Source organism: Galeopterus variegatus, unplaced genomic scaffold, assembly GCF_000696425.1.
Source record: "Galeopterus variegatus unplaced genomic scaffold, G_variegatus-3.0.2 Scaffold131, whole genome shotgun sequence".
In the NCBI taxonomy this organism is placed as follows: domain Eukaryota; kingdom Metazoa; phylum Chordata; class Mammalia; order Dermoptera; family Cynocephalidae; genus Galeopterus; species Galeopterus variegatus.
Window position 1 is genome coordinate 87,586 of NW_007726242.1, and position 13,227 is coordinate 100,812.

The following is a 13,227-nucleotide window of genomic DNA, read 5'->3' on the forward strand; positions in this document are numbered from 1 at the left end:
GGGATTGTCTAGGTTTAATGGTTTATTTGTAATTTTTGCTCATCTTGAGATAATTTTGGTAATTTGTTTGTCCTAGAAAACCATCCACTAAATACATTTTAAATAGTATAAAGTTGAACATAGTTTTCTCTTGTAACCGTTTCATATTCCTAATGCTGTTTATTTATGACTCCTGATTTCTTTGTATACCACTGTTTCTTGGGTTTCATAGCTTCTTTCTTAGATTCAGTTTTCATTTTTCAGAGCATATCTTTGATTAATTATTTTAGAGGAGATCTGTGGAATGCAACATTTCTCTGTTATTTTATTAGGCTTTCTTAGTCTTTTTTAGTCATTGACTGAAAATACATTTCCTCCCCTCTCTCTCCTGTCTTTCTCTATTTGTGCTCACACTTACATTCTAATTGGCCGGGTATAGAAATCTAGGTTCAAACTAAGTTCCACTACAAACTTGGATGACATTGTTCTCTCATCTTCTATCTCTATATAGAGATGCTCTATATGTAGCCTGTTTATGGCTCTCTGAAAAATTCTTAGGATATTATCTTTTAACTTTTGAGATCTGAAATGGTTTCCAAATATGTCTAAGTATGGGCCCTTTTTATATTAATTGTTCTCGGCATTTGATTGGCATTTGTACTTGATTTTCTATGCTTTTTTATTTTGAAAAATATATATAATATATTGTATATATTCAATTATGTACAAATTATGTATATATAATTTTTTTGACAAACCACTAATGAGTAAGTTGCAGATATTAATTACACTTTATTCTAAATACTTCAATATATACCTCCTAAGGAACAAGAATGTTTTTCTCATGTAACCTCAAAATAATTATCATACCAAAATTTTTCTTTACTTTCATTAAATATGATTCAACACAATTTGACACAATACTATTATTTAATATATAGTCTCTATTCAAATTTTCCCAATTGTTCCAATAATGTACTTTACAGCTTTTTTTTTTAATCAAGGGATCCAGTTAAGAACTAGTCACTGCATTTATTTGTCATATCTTTTTTATTCTCCTTTGATCTAGAACAGCATCCTTTTTTTTCTTTCGTATCATGGATCTTTTTTTGAATGAAGAATTCAGGCCAGTTGTTTCACAGAATGTCTTTCTACTTGAATTTGTTTGATTGTTTCCACATGTCTAGATTTAGAGTAAAAATTTTGGCAAGAATAATAAAGAAATGATATTGTGACATCACATCAGAAAGCACATGTGTCAGTTAAGTATTATTAATTGCTTGGTTAAGGTTTGTTAAGGTGCCAGCTTTTGCCATTGTAGATACACCCTTTTCACATTGTAATTATTAAGTAATCTATAAGGTGATTCATTGAGATAGTATGATCTATTTAATTGTTTATTTCTTTAGGTTTGGGAAAAGTTTTTCCATTTTTCTTGATTATCTACTTCTCTTAATTATTTCTGTTCTTTCAGAATTGCTATTTCATATTGCAGTTGCTGAATCTATCTTTCACATTTCTTAATTATACTCTATATTCCATATTTATCTTTTTGGCTGGATTTTGGGAGAATACCTTGACTTGATCTTTCAGTTTCATTTTAGCCTTTCAGTATTCCCATCATGATAATTGCTAAGAAGGGTGAATAGTCTGAGATTTAACCTTACTTGCAAGTTAGCCTGCTATAATTTCATGGATACTAGAAGAAGACATGAGATTCCTGGGTCAGAGACAAAGATAGTTTGTTACTCACAGAATAGCATTAGCCAGAGCATTTGTGCTGGTCTCTTGATTCTAATTTACAAAGGGAGATACAAAAGGGCCAGATGATACCTGTGATGCAGTGGGCTGTGTGACAGAAGAGGAATCTTGAGAGTCTTTTATAGGTGTGCCTGCCCTTTGCTCCAGAGGGAAACATTTTGTTTGCTTGCTCTGGATGGAGACACTGCTTCCATTTTTCAAGGCATTTGCTAAATAAACATCCTTGAAAAGATAGTGTAAAATAAATGGCAATTACTTCCTCCCTCTGCAAGATGTGCTGAATGTAAGAGACCAATGCAGAATTGTCTCCCAACACTAATTAACCCATCTATTGAGTTTTTATTTGATTGATAACACTTTTATTTCCAACAAATCTGGCTGCTTCGTTTTTGTTGCAGGCAATTATTATTTTATGGGCATGACAGACTCATAGATTTCTTTACTTATATTGATTACATGTATTTTAGATTTTCCCCACTTTAAAATTTGTTCTTCAAGTACTAGTTATTTGTTGCATTTGGCATCAAACTTTCACAGTGTTGGTTTTCCTTAAAAATCTGGTCATTCCTGGATGTCTGAGGATGTCTGATTCATTGTTGAGGATCTCTAACTATCATTTTAATAACAGTATCCTCTTGGTGATTGTGGAGAAGGGGCATGCAGTGTGGCTGGACAATGTGTGTCTAAAGTTTTTATTCTGGGTACAAGGGTTTCCCATCTCCAATGATAAGTTATCTGGGCATCCTGGCTGTTTTTTGAGCCCTGTGCCTATGCTGAGTTTCCTGTTTAGAACTCCTACTGCAGCGAGATATACTGAGCAATTTAGCCTGGGAAAAAAGCAATGTAGTCATGTGCTCACTTTCTTTTTCTTCTGTGATGTCCTTGTAGAGGCTGGGAGTTATTTCACACTCTATTCTGCTTTGCTGCTTAGTCCTGACACTCACACCATGCATCCTCCCAGGGCAAGCACTGATGGTCCCTGCTGCTCAGTGTGGGGCAGCCCAGTTTTCCCCAAATGCAATTTCAAACATTAATTTCCTTGACAACAGTTCCAGAAATATTTCTTGTGATTTGTGTTTGTTGACTCTGAATGTGAAGTATCTCTGCAATTGATCTCATTTTTGCAGAAATTTTCTCCTGCTTGAATTTCTCCTGTTTCTTCTTGAGTTTCTTATCTGCTATGGTTTCCTCTGTTCATTTATTTTCACCAATCCAATCCCAGTTGCTTTCTAGCATTGAGAAACTCTTCAAAATTTCTGGTTTGTCGAAATCATCCTTCCTTGTTTTTCGAAGTTGTGGGAGACTGTTCTGTGTTTGCCAACCTTTTTTTTCCCTCCTACAATTAGAAGGGGCCATGGACTCTGTGCAGGAGTAATGTACACCTGTTCCAGACTGCCCCCTAAAAAATCCTCCTATAGGATCCCCCATGCTTTCTACCCCCGTTTCAACTTCCCATGGATACAGAGAATGAAAAGAGCAATTCGATCTGCCCACTCCACCCCACCTCTCACATTGTACTATATGGCATGGTGAATAATGAACTCTTATTTTTTTTTGTCATTAAGATGTGGTGTGGTCTCATAGAGCATTTACCCGACCCTGATAAATATAAGAACTAATATGGATTTATTTCTTTCATTATATGTTCTTCTATTATTTCAATGGATTTCCAGTAGGAAGGGAAATATACACGAATTCAGTCCATTTATCTTTGGATAAGCTTTTCCTCTAATTATGTTCTCTCTCTTTTGACAACAGATGCAGAATGAAAGCAACACATTCATTTAGTCAATAATCATTAACTGAAACTTTACTCTGCTCCAGGAACCATGCTAGATGCCGGGAATACAATGGTGAACACACTCAAGTCTAGAGAGGACAACAGACAAGAAACTGGACAACTACCCCTCACTATAACATGTGCTATCATCCGTGACATGGAGATGCTTGGGGGACACATTGAGTAAGCATTGGCTCAGCCTTGGAGGGTCAGGAAAAGCTTCCTGCAAGAAGTCATATCTAAGTTATGACCCAAAGAAAGTGTAAGTATGGGCTAGGTGGAACGGATAGGTAGGATGGGTCATATATCCTAAGCAGGAAGAAAAACTGGAAAGAACTTGCAAGTTGAGTTCTCAAAGTAGTTCATGATGCCTTGAGCGTGGCAGGGCAAGGCATGGGTTGGAGGTGGGGGGGCAGGTGAGGTGGGCGTTATGGGTGAGATATGAGGCTGGAGAGGTTATCAGGGTCAGATCATAGCTGTTCTTCTGAGCCACATTAAAGAGTCAGCAGAAGAGCCCTCCACAAACCTAAACAGTGCCAGTTTGAGTTCTTAATCGCTTCTCCTTTTTTGACCAGTTGTTCTCAGAATGAGGCACTTGTTCTCTAACATCAGGTGGGCTTCTGTCGTGCTCTTAAGAAAAGGGTCAACTTCCAAATGGCTTCCAAATGGTGACTTCAAGTCAATATTTTGCTTTGCTCAGGAGCATGAGTATGCATTTAAAACCATTTCTTATTATGAGATGAAAAACTCTGTCCCCTGAAAAATCAATTTCAGGCCTCAGTGAACAAATATTTGCTTGGGGAGGGGGTGGGAGTAAGGGAGAAAGAGAGCTCTTAAAGCACCTTGAAATCATAGCAAACTGGCTGCATCACTGTTTAGAACTAGGACATCAAAAACTTGGCTATTTTCCTTAAGGTCTTGAGAAGCTTTTTGCCTTCAGCTCCTTGGGGATTTTAATGTATTTTTAGCCTGTTTATGGATAGTATAATAGGCATGTTTGAGGAAAAGTTAAGGGAAACCACCCATGAAGCACATACCAGATTGGAAGGCTGATTATACTTATATTCGTGAGAAATGGTCAGTTGTTCAGGAGGAACAAAAACACATCTGACTGTGGGGTCCCCTCAGCCTCAGAAGTCCTGGGCCCTGGCACCAGAGGACTGGGCTGGCGTCCTTTATCACACCCACTCTAGAAACCTCTTTCCTTCATATCTCTTAGGGTCCCCTCAGCCTCAGAAGTCCTGGGCCCTGGCACCAAAGGACTGGGCTGGCGTCCTTTATCACACCCACTCTAGAAACCTCTTTCCTTCATATCTCTTACTTCTCCCATGCTCTTTCTTTGTGTTTTCCTCTGTTTCTTTTTTCTTTTCTCCTTCCATTCCTTCTCACTTTCCTGCCTGCCCACCAGTGACAATGGGAGGCACTGCCATGGACAGTATCTCTTTGGAGGTCCTTAGTTTGACCTCTAGTGTCCAGTAAAGTCAATTTTATCCTTTTGAGTAAATTTCTCCAGGAATCGAAACAAAACAAACCAATCTTCCCTGAGCTAATACTATGTCACTGCCCTATCATTTCCTTGATGGCGGGTGCAAATTTCCTACATCCTTTGTGCTCTGAACACATTACTTGCTATGATACTATGCACACAGCGTGCTTTCAGGACAGTTTTCCTACTGGCTAAATGTGAACAACAGAATGAGCATGGCTTATGTCAGATGCTTATCCAAAATAGCTATACTTGCTCTCACGCATTTTCATAACTGGTAGGAGCATTTTAACTCCATGCACTGCGAAAAGGACTGGGGAAGTGTCAGCTGTTTGTTAAGTAATCCACTTTTACTCTCCTGTGTGTCTAAAAAGCGTATAACTTAAAAAGAAATAAGTTATATTAATTCAGTTAGTTGTTTACCCATATTAAACAGTAGTTTCAAAGGCCTTTCTACACTATAGTAAGAAGATACTCTTAGTGTTATAAAACACATGGCAGAAAATAATAATTGTACCATACAGAGCTCCATTCTCGCCCAGGCACTGGGAAATAAACATTTTCCAATTCAGAAGAGATGCAGAATGATATCCTTTCCCCCACTGTCCTACATCCTCCTCTATGTCCCCTATGGCACTGTCATCCTATCACTGCCCCCAGAGTAGCGGCCTCCATGGTGGCATTATGGTGGCACCTCCATGGTGGCACCATGTAGCTGTATGAGAAGGCAGAGGCACAGGGTCCCCTTGGAACACGGAAAAGCAGACAATGGGAGATACATTTGAAGGTGGTCCGTAGGAGGACTTGACTGATCCATTTCCACCCCTGAAAGTAGAGCCAAACAATGTACAAGATGGATTTACTGTGTGATTAACTCCAGCTTTTCCATAATGGGCGTCATAGCTAAATTATGCTCCCTTCGAGTTACATGAATGCCTCATTGTATTTATTTTCATTACACATAATGATTTCTTAGTCAGAATTAAACTTCTTCACCCATTGTGAAATATTTTGTAAATCATTAAATGGTGTATAGAGTTAACATTCCCTCCAATTTTAAAAGTAAGTCTCCGAACTTAGTGTTATTTTGGTAAGAAACTAAATTCATAATGGATTTTACCCATTAAACATGCTCACTAATCATTAAATAAGCCAAATCTGTGGATATAATTCACCCAACCGTGTTACTATCCTTCACTCCATTTGATATGTTCTCCTGCATCTTCCACAGTGTAGCTTAGTGGGAACGGTCTAGTGTAGGGGAACAACAGGCTGCAGCAGGACCAGTGTGCTATGTGACTTAGGGCAACTTACCTCATTATGCCTCAGGGTCTTCATCTGTAAAATGGGGGAAACATACTTGAGGATAAAATGAGACATGTTTAAAGCACCTGGCAAGTCGAGGGGAAATTATAAGTAGAAACTATTATCATTGCTATTCTCCTATTCCTCAGCTATCTGCTTTGACTAAAGGTGACACGGTGTCCTACTCCCTGTTATATGAAGACACGGAGATAGAGTAATAGATGGTTTTTGATTACCCTTGGATTACAGAAGGTGGTTATGTTTATCAAGGTGACACGGTGTCCTACTCCCTGTTATATGAAGACATGGAGATAGAGTAATAGATGGTTTTTGATTACCCTTGGATTACAGAAGGTGGTTATGTTTATCCTCTTCAAACACTACAACTTTGTTCTGGTTTTGGGTCCTTTGCACCAGCTACCAGTGTTCATGAGGTTGTTTCCTTCTTGTCATTCAAGTCTCAGATGAAACATTATCTCTTCAGAGGACTTTGGCCATCCTATCTAAAGTAGCTACCCAGTTATTTTCTATTACATCGTTCATTCTGTTTCAATTATTTGCCTTGCACTTGTTAGTATCTGGGAATTTTAGAAGATTTGATTATTTCTGTTTTTCTCCTTCCCTCTGTCCCTCCCTCTCTCTGTCCCTCTCCTCCTTCCTCTTCCTCCTTTACCTCCTCCTCCTTCTCTCTCTCTGTACTCCCATCACCTCCCCTCTCTTTTACTATTTCTTTGCACTATAACATATGCTCCATGAGGACAGGGACCTCTTTGGCCTTGATCACTGAATCTCTCAGCACCTAGAACCGTGCCTTACATATGATACGTGCTCAATAAACATTTGCTCAAGGAATGGGTGCATGTTTCCACCCAGAATCTGAAACGTAAGTCTATTTTAAGATTTATTCTGCTTCAGTTCTTTGAACCCACTCTTCTATTTTAGTATCAATTGCCTCATTACTTTGGAAAATAAGGTCCTTATTTGTGGCTATATTCTATTTATGTCTTTAGGTTGCTTGTTTCTTTTATCGGTCTGGGTCATTTCCTTCACGTTTCTTAACATGATGTGGAATTCACTGGAGTTTTTACTGATCATATTATGTTCTTTGTCTTGCGTTCATCTGTATTTTGCTGGATGGTGGTTCATTAACTTCCCATTAGAGCATCTTGAGCTCTCAGCTCCCAGCAGATTTTGAATTAAGATTTTTCAACTTTTAACATCTCTCTATCTCTTTTCCGATTACATCTCTTCTGCATATTTTTCTCTCTCAATTTATCAGGGTGGTACATTTCAGGGGAAGAATGCATCTTATCTTAGGGGGAAGAAGGGAGGATGGCATACACTCAAAGAATCTGGGGACAACTTTGCTGTAAGCTATGGCAGAGAGGCAAGCAGAGTCAGAAAGGACCACTACAGAGTAGGGTGAGATGAGAACCAAGATGAAAAGAGCAAGTTCACGTGTGAAGGGGAGCTGAACTGGAGGGTTCTGTCATCCCCGTCCCTTTCAGAATGGGAATATCACCACAGCTGACTGAATGAGGGAAAGCGAGTGAGAGAGAGGAAAGCCATCATCAAAATGGCAGCTCCAGCCAATTCCTTTAGAAAACCGTCTCCAGTTTCTGCCAACAAAGTGAATGAAACCTGCAATCTCATTTTATCTGGTGGCAGGAAACAGGCATTAACAGTCAGTTTGATACATGGACTCAGGAATGGGGAAAGATTTCCTACCTAACTGTGAAGAAGTCAGAGAAACTATTTTTCACTATAAACACAGAAGTTAGACTTTGTCAAGTAATGCTCCAATCTACAAGTTAAAGTGTCAGAATATGAAACCACAAAATGATTAAAATTATTTCCATCTGTCATCTTCTTAAATCAGTTTTTCAGAACCACTCTCTACTTGATGGAACCCAATAACCTTTATTAAATGTGATTTTTATCTCACATCACTGTAATTTACTTTATTTTTAATGGCCATGAAAAAGAAAACAATTTTAGTCATGTTTTTCTTAATTTCTCTGGCAATAGCATGATCGTGCAAAGTATAAAAGATTTCAAGCAGAGTATATCAATCAGACGTATGAGACAGCAAAAATTCAGAAGCATGGTGCATGGAACTAGCATGAAGATCCTCTGAAGATATTAAGGACTAAGGATACTTATAATTTGCTTAATTGGGAGAGAAGGACAATTTTTATTACTAAGTTTAAGCTCACTGCTGGAGTTTTAAAATTATTTTAGGCCCATTTTTCTCAGAAAGAAACCGTACTCTTAACCCCTGCAGTGACCTTGTGTGCCCTTTCTCTTCAAATAGTAAACTCATGTCATGAGTACTCAATACAATCCTAAAACTAAGTGAGATTTGTAATACTATTTGGACTTCTGGAGGCAGCCAGGAAGGTGGATAGATATAAAAATAAATTAAATGTACAGGGAACTGTGAAACAATTTGGTTTCAATTCTGTCTAATCCCAATGAAAAATTGACTAGAGACTCTCATCTAGAGCCAAATTTAGTGACTCAATCACAATCCCGTTACTTTCCTTGATGGAAAACAAATGCTAAGGACGAGGGGAATGGCCTACTTTCAGCACTAACACAGAGGAAAAAGAAATTAGCTTGCCTAAAGGTTACTAAAACAACAATTTTTATTATAGCATTAAAAGAAAGAAACTGGATAGAGATTCTAAGCCAGAGATATTTCAAGGGTTACAGATTAGAATGGGAGTTATTATTCCCTTAAACCTCTGGGGACTATTTGATTTCTCAAAGGAAGGGATTTAGTGCAGTCATCTAGACAGGCTCTTTTCCTAGACTGAGGTCACACCAGAGGTGCCATTGTTTGGATAAACAGTATATTATCTTGTAAAACTGGTCTGGTATCTTAAATCTCAGTAGACAGACTTCTTTCTAGTGGGAAAATGGTCCATTTTGCTAAGCTATGACATATATATAAATTATATAAGTATATATATTATATTTTACATAATATATAAATTATGTAAACACATATTTATTTTATATTAATATGTTTATATTTTTATAATATGTAAATTACATAAATACCTATTTATATTTTATATTATATGTATGTATGTATGTGTGTATGTATTATAAATCAATACATGACCTCTCTCTCTCTCTCTCTCAAAATGCTGGGGGAAAGGACTGATTTCTTGATTCATACTTTCCCCTACCACCTCTACCATCTTGCCTGAAATGTGGACTCACCTACACATCAGTTCCTACTCCATTGCTCATTTAGAGTCTATACATATTTTTCCTGAATCACACATCTTGGCTCACTGCTGTGTGAGTCACGTCAGCAGAGTCTTCCTCCCCAGCCCTTCCCCTTTTCTTGTTTGAGTGGAGATGAGGCATTCCTTTGCCTTTCATTCCAATGCAGTAGTACAGGTTCTCAGGCTCGCTGACTCCTCGAACTCCAAGCTTCAAGGGCAAGACACATGTTACCTCTGAAATTTGCCCAATTCTTCTCTTAAAGTTTAATATCTTGTGTAGCTTGTGGACCTACTTCTTCCTCAACTCATATTTAGCAGTTCGTGGTCACTGGAAACGATTCTTTTCAACCAGGGCCTCTCAGAGAGTTAACAGAAGATGCTTGTTTACTTACTGTGTATTAGCTGGAGGCTTCTGGGCACAGACAGGTTACTCTACAGTTTCCAGCGATACCAAAGAAAGAACAAAACCTACTGACACCAGCTGTCATTTTCTATGTTATCCCGATGGTGGGAATATGAATTAGCACATAGTACAAACAAGGCGGGAGCCCAAAATGATAATATAGAGTTAATCCCTTAGGCATAAGGAAGAAATTAATGGAGAAGTAGAAAGGATGTATCATGTTAATATAGCACAGAAAAATTAAAATGATTTTTTAAATGGAACTATCTCTTCCTCAAGAGCTAATATTTTATTTGGCATTCCAGAAATGTCCAGGAAATTTGTGTAGTATATTTTCCTGCATATGTTTTCTAGTGCTTTATTTTCTCTGGTTTAATGACAATTTCCTTGGTGCCTACTGCTAGGACTTATCTCCATCTTCAATATAGTTTTTCTTTTTTAAACCTACATATTGCTATTTTCTTTGATCCTGTATTAATTGAGAATTTTTCATCAATAAAGAAGTTTCCTCCTCCTCACTGCCTGAACTCTACCGACTGGGACAAAGGTAAAAATCCATAGGACAGCTAGTTCTTGTATGTGCATTCTGGAAGCACAGAGGCTTGCCAGCAGTGTATGGTACATAGATACTTGCAAAAACAGTAAAGAAATATGGTTTGCTAACAAAAGATGGTGATCAGAAGGTTACAAATATATTCAGTTGAAGAACTGTCCCAATGAATTATTCTTTTAATTTTTTCCAGTAGCGAAAGAAGTAACTTGAGAAAAATTTCTGATTCCGTAGGTCTGGCGTGGTATATTAGTCCATTTTCTGCTGCTCATAACAGAATACCTAAGATTAGGTAATGTATAAAGAAAAGAGGTTTATTTCTTTCTGTTTTGGAGGCCAGGAAGTCCAGGGTTCAGGGAGAACATCTGGCGAAGGCCTTCTTTTTGGTCAAGGCTTTGCGAGGAGTACTGTGGCAACGTGGGGTATCGCATGGTGAGAATGGCAAGAGCACTTTCATGTGCTCTCTGTATAAAGCCACCAGTCTATGCCCATGGTTACCCATCACAACATTAATTCATTACTCCATGAATCGATCGATCCGTTCAGGAGGGCAGAGTCCTCTCGATCCAATCACCTCTTAAAGGTCTCACCTTTCAAATACCATAATTGGATTTCCTACCCTCTTAACACTGTTACTGTTGGGGATCAACTTTCCGACACATAAACTTTTGGGGGAACACATTCAACCCATAGATGGGGATCAAGAATCTGCATTTTTAACAAGTTTTCAGATGCTAATGCTGCTAGTTCAGGGTCTACACTATGAGAACCACTGACTATTTCAAGGGTCACAGAGAAAATACGCTGTACGAGCCATCACACATTTCACACTCTTCAGAGGCACCTGCCACTTTTGTATCTGCTTTTCATCAGTATGGGAGAAAAAAAAGAAAGTATAAAACAACATTAAAAGCACGCACTTAGGGGAGTAGACTGGCAAAGGAGAATGGCCTGGTAAGGGCTTGGAAGTTTATATTCTTATTCATATGGGGGCGGGGATGGAGTGTGATTTAACTTTTAGTTTCAAAAGATAAAGCAGCAGTTCTCCATCCTCATTGTGTTTCAGAATCACCAGAGTGCCCCCAGAGATTTGAATCAGTGGGTTTTTGGACAGAATCCAGGAGTCTGCATGTTTATCCAGTATCCTGGATAATTTTGAAGGAGATTTACTAAGGATTACACCGTAATAATGATTTTAGAAGAATAAGGTAGAAATCCAGGTGGTGACTTAATCCTTCATGGGGAAGAAATCGAAGATGCTATCAAGTATTTTATTTTTAAGAGCTGTACATAGAAGGTCAGGCACTAGAACAGAGTACAGGGGTTTATTTAATTATTTTTAAAAGCAATGGCAAGGAAAGAAGCAGAACAGAGACTGACATTGAAGACAATGAGCTGGAGACCAAATGAGCGATCATTTAAGAGGTGATATGCTTTTTATTTGTGTGCTCAAGACCAAACACAACAAGTAAGCAATCTGGAGGAGGCAGTGCCTTTTACTTGAAAACAGAGACCTAGCAGAGAGGAGTTTTCCTTTCAAAAGCAAATTGTGAAAAGACAAAAAATGTAGGAGTAAATGGCAGAAGGAGACCAGGTGGCAAACTGAGGCAGCAGAGCAGGTAGTGAAAGTGGAGGTCACTGGGTGTTAAAGACATGTCATCAGCAAGAAAGATTCCAGCAGAAAAAGGGCACGAAATACTGCAAGTGCGGCAATGCAGACCTGGGGAGTAAAACTACCTATACTTGGTCTACTCAGTCATTAAAAAGAATAGAAAAAAAATACTACTTTATATGCGTGTTTATGTATGAGTGTGTGTGAGTGTGTGTGAATGTGTGTGTGTGTTTGTGTGTGTGTGTCAGAGAGAGAGAGACACACACACGGACGGAGGGAGGGAGGGGGAAGGGGGAAAGAGAGAGAGAGAGAGGGAGAGAGGGAGAGAGAGAGGGGGGGAGAGAGAGAGAGAGAGGGAGGGAGGGAGGGAGAGAGAGAACAAGTAAAGACATCAGGCCAAAGATTTCTGTTTGGACATTATGAGTGTGTCTGAATATTCGATTTTTTGATCAGGCATTAGGAATGTCAAGGAGCTAATCTCTCCAAACATGCTCTCTTGTATAAATAACAGAAATAAAGATGAAAACCCTTGAAAGATCAGCCTTTAGAAAGAAAATGAAAAAAGAAATAATATTCATAGATTGAGAAAACCTTCTCCTGTCTCTGGCGCAACATAGCATAATCTTGTTTATGGTCTTGCTGTGGGCATACATATGTGTATATACAAGATCTGAGTTTACAAGTACTTTATTACATCATTTAGTTCCCCACAAATTGCAATGATCATTTGATTTCAAATTCTTACTTTAAGTGTTTCTTCATGTGAAATACCTTTCTTTTTCCTTCCCTAACTGAATTCTAGCTTCAAAACCCTAAGATTTTCCCCTGGGTCTTCCTAAGTTCAGTGAATTTAAGTCATAGGCAAGGACTACATTCTATGCATCTCCCTATCCTCCTGAGCTCAAGCACAAAAAATGTGCACTCAGGAGGATCCCAATAAATAATTGTTCAGTGAGTTAATGAAGAAAATATAGGTTAAATCCTCCAGTACTGGAAAGTTTTGGCTTCCTCCCTTGCATCCATCCTGTTTCACCCTCTCCCATCATGTAACAGCCATTGATTGGGTGGGGTTGACTCCACTCCTAGCTCCAGGAATGGATTTTGACTGCCTA

The 13,227-nt window shown here is 38.5% G+C and overlaps 1 protein-coding gene across 1 annotated transcript in view; it reads right to left on the reverse strand.

Moving 5' to 3' along the window:
* Positions 1–13,227, reverse strand: part of RGS7BP (regulator of G-protein signaling 7 binding protein) — a 122,239-nt gene that overhangs the window by 19,776 nt on the left and 89,236 nt on the right. The gene's annotated exons all lie outside the window — the stretch shown is intronic.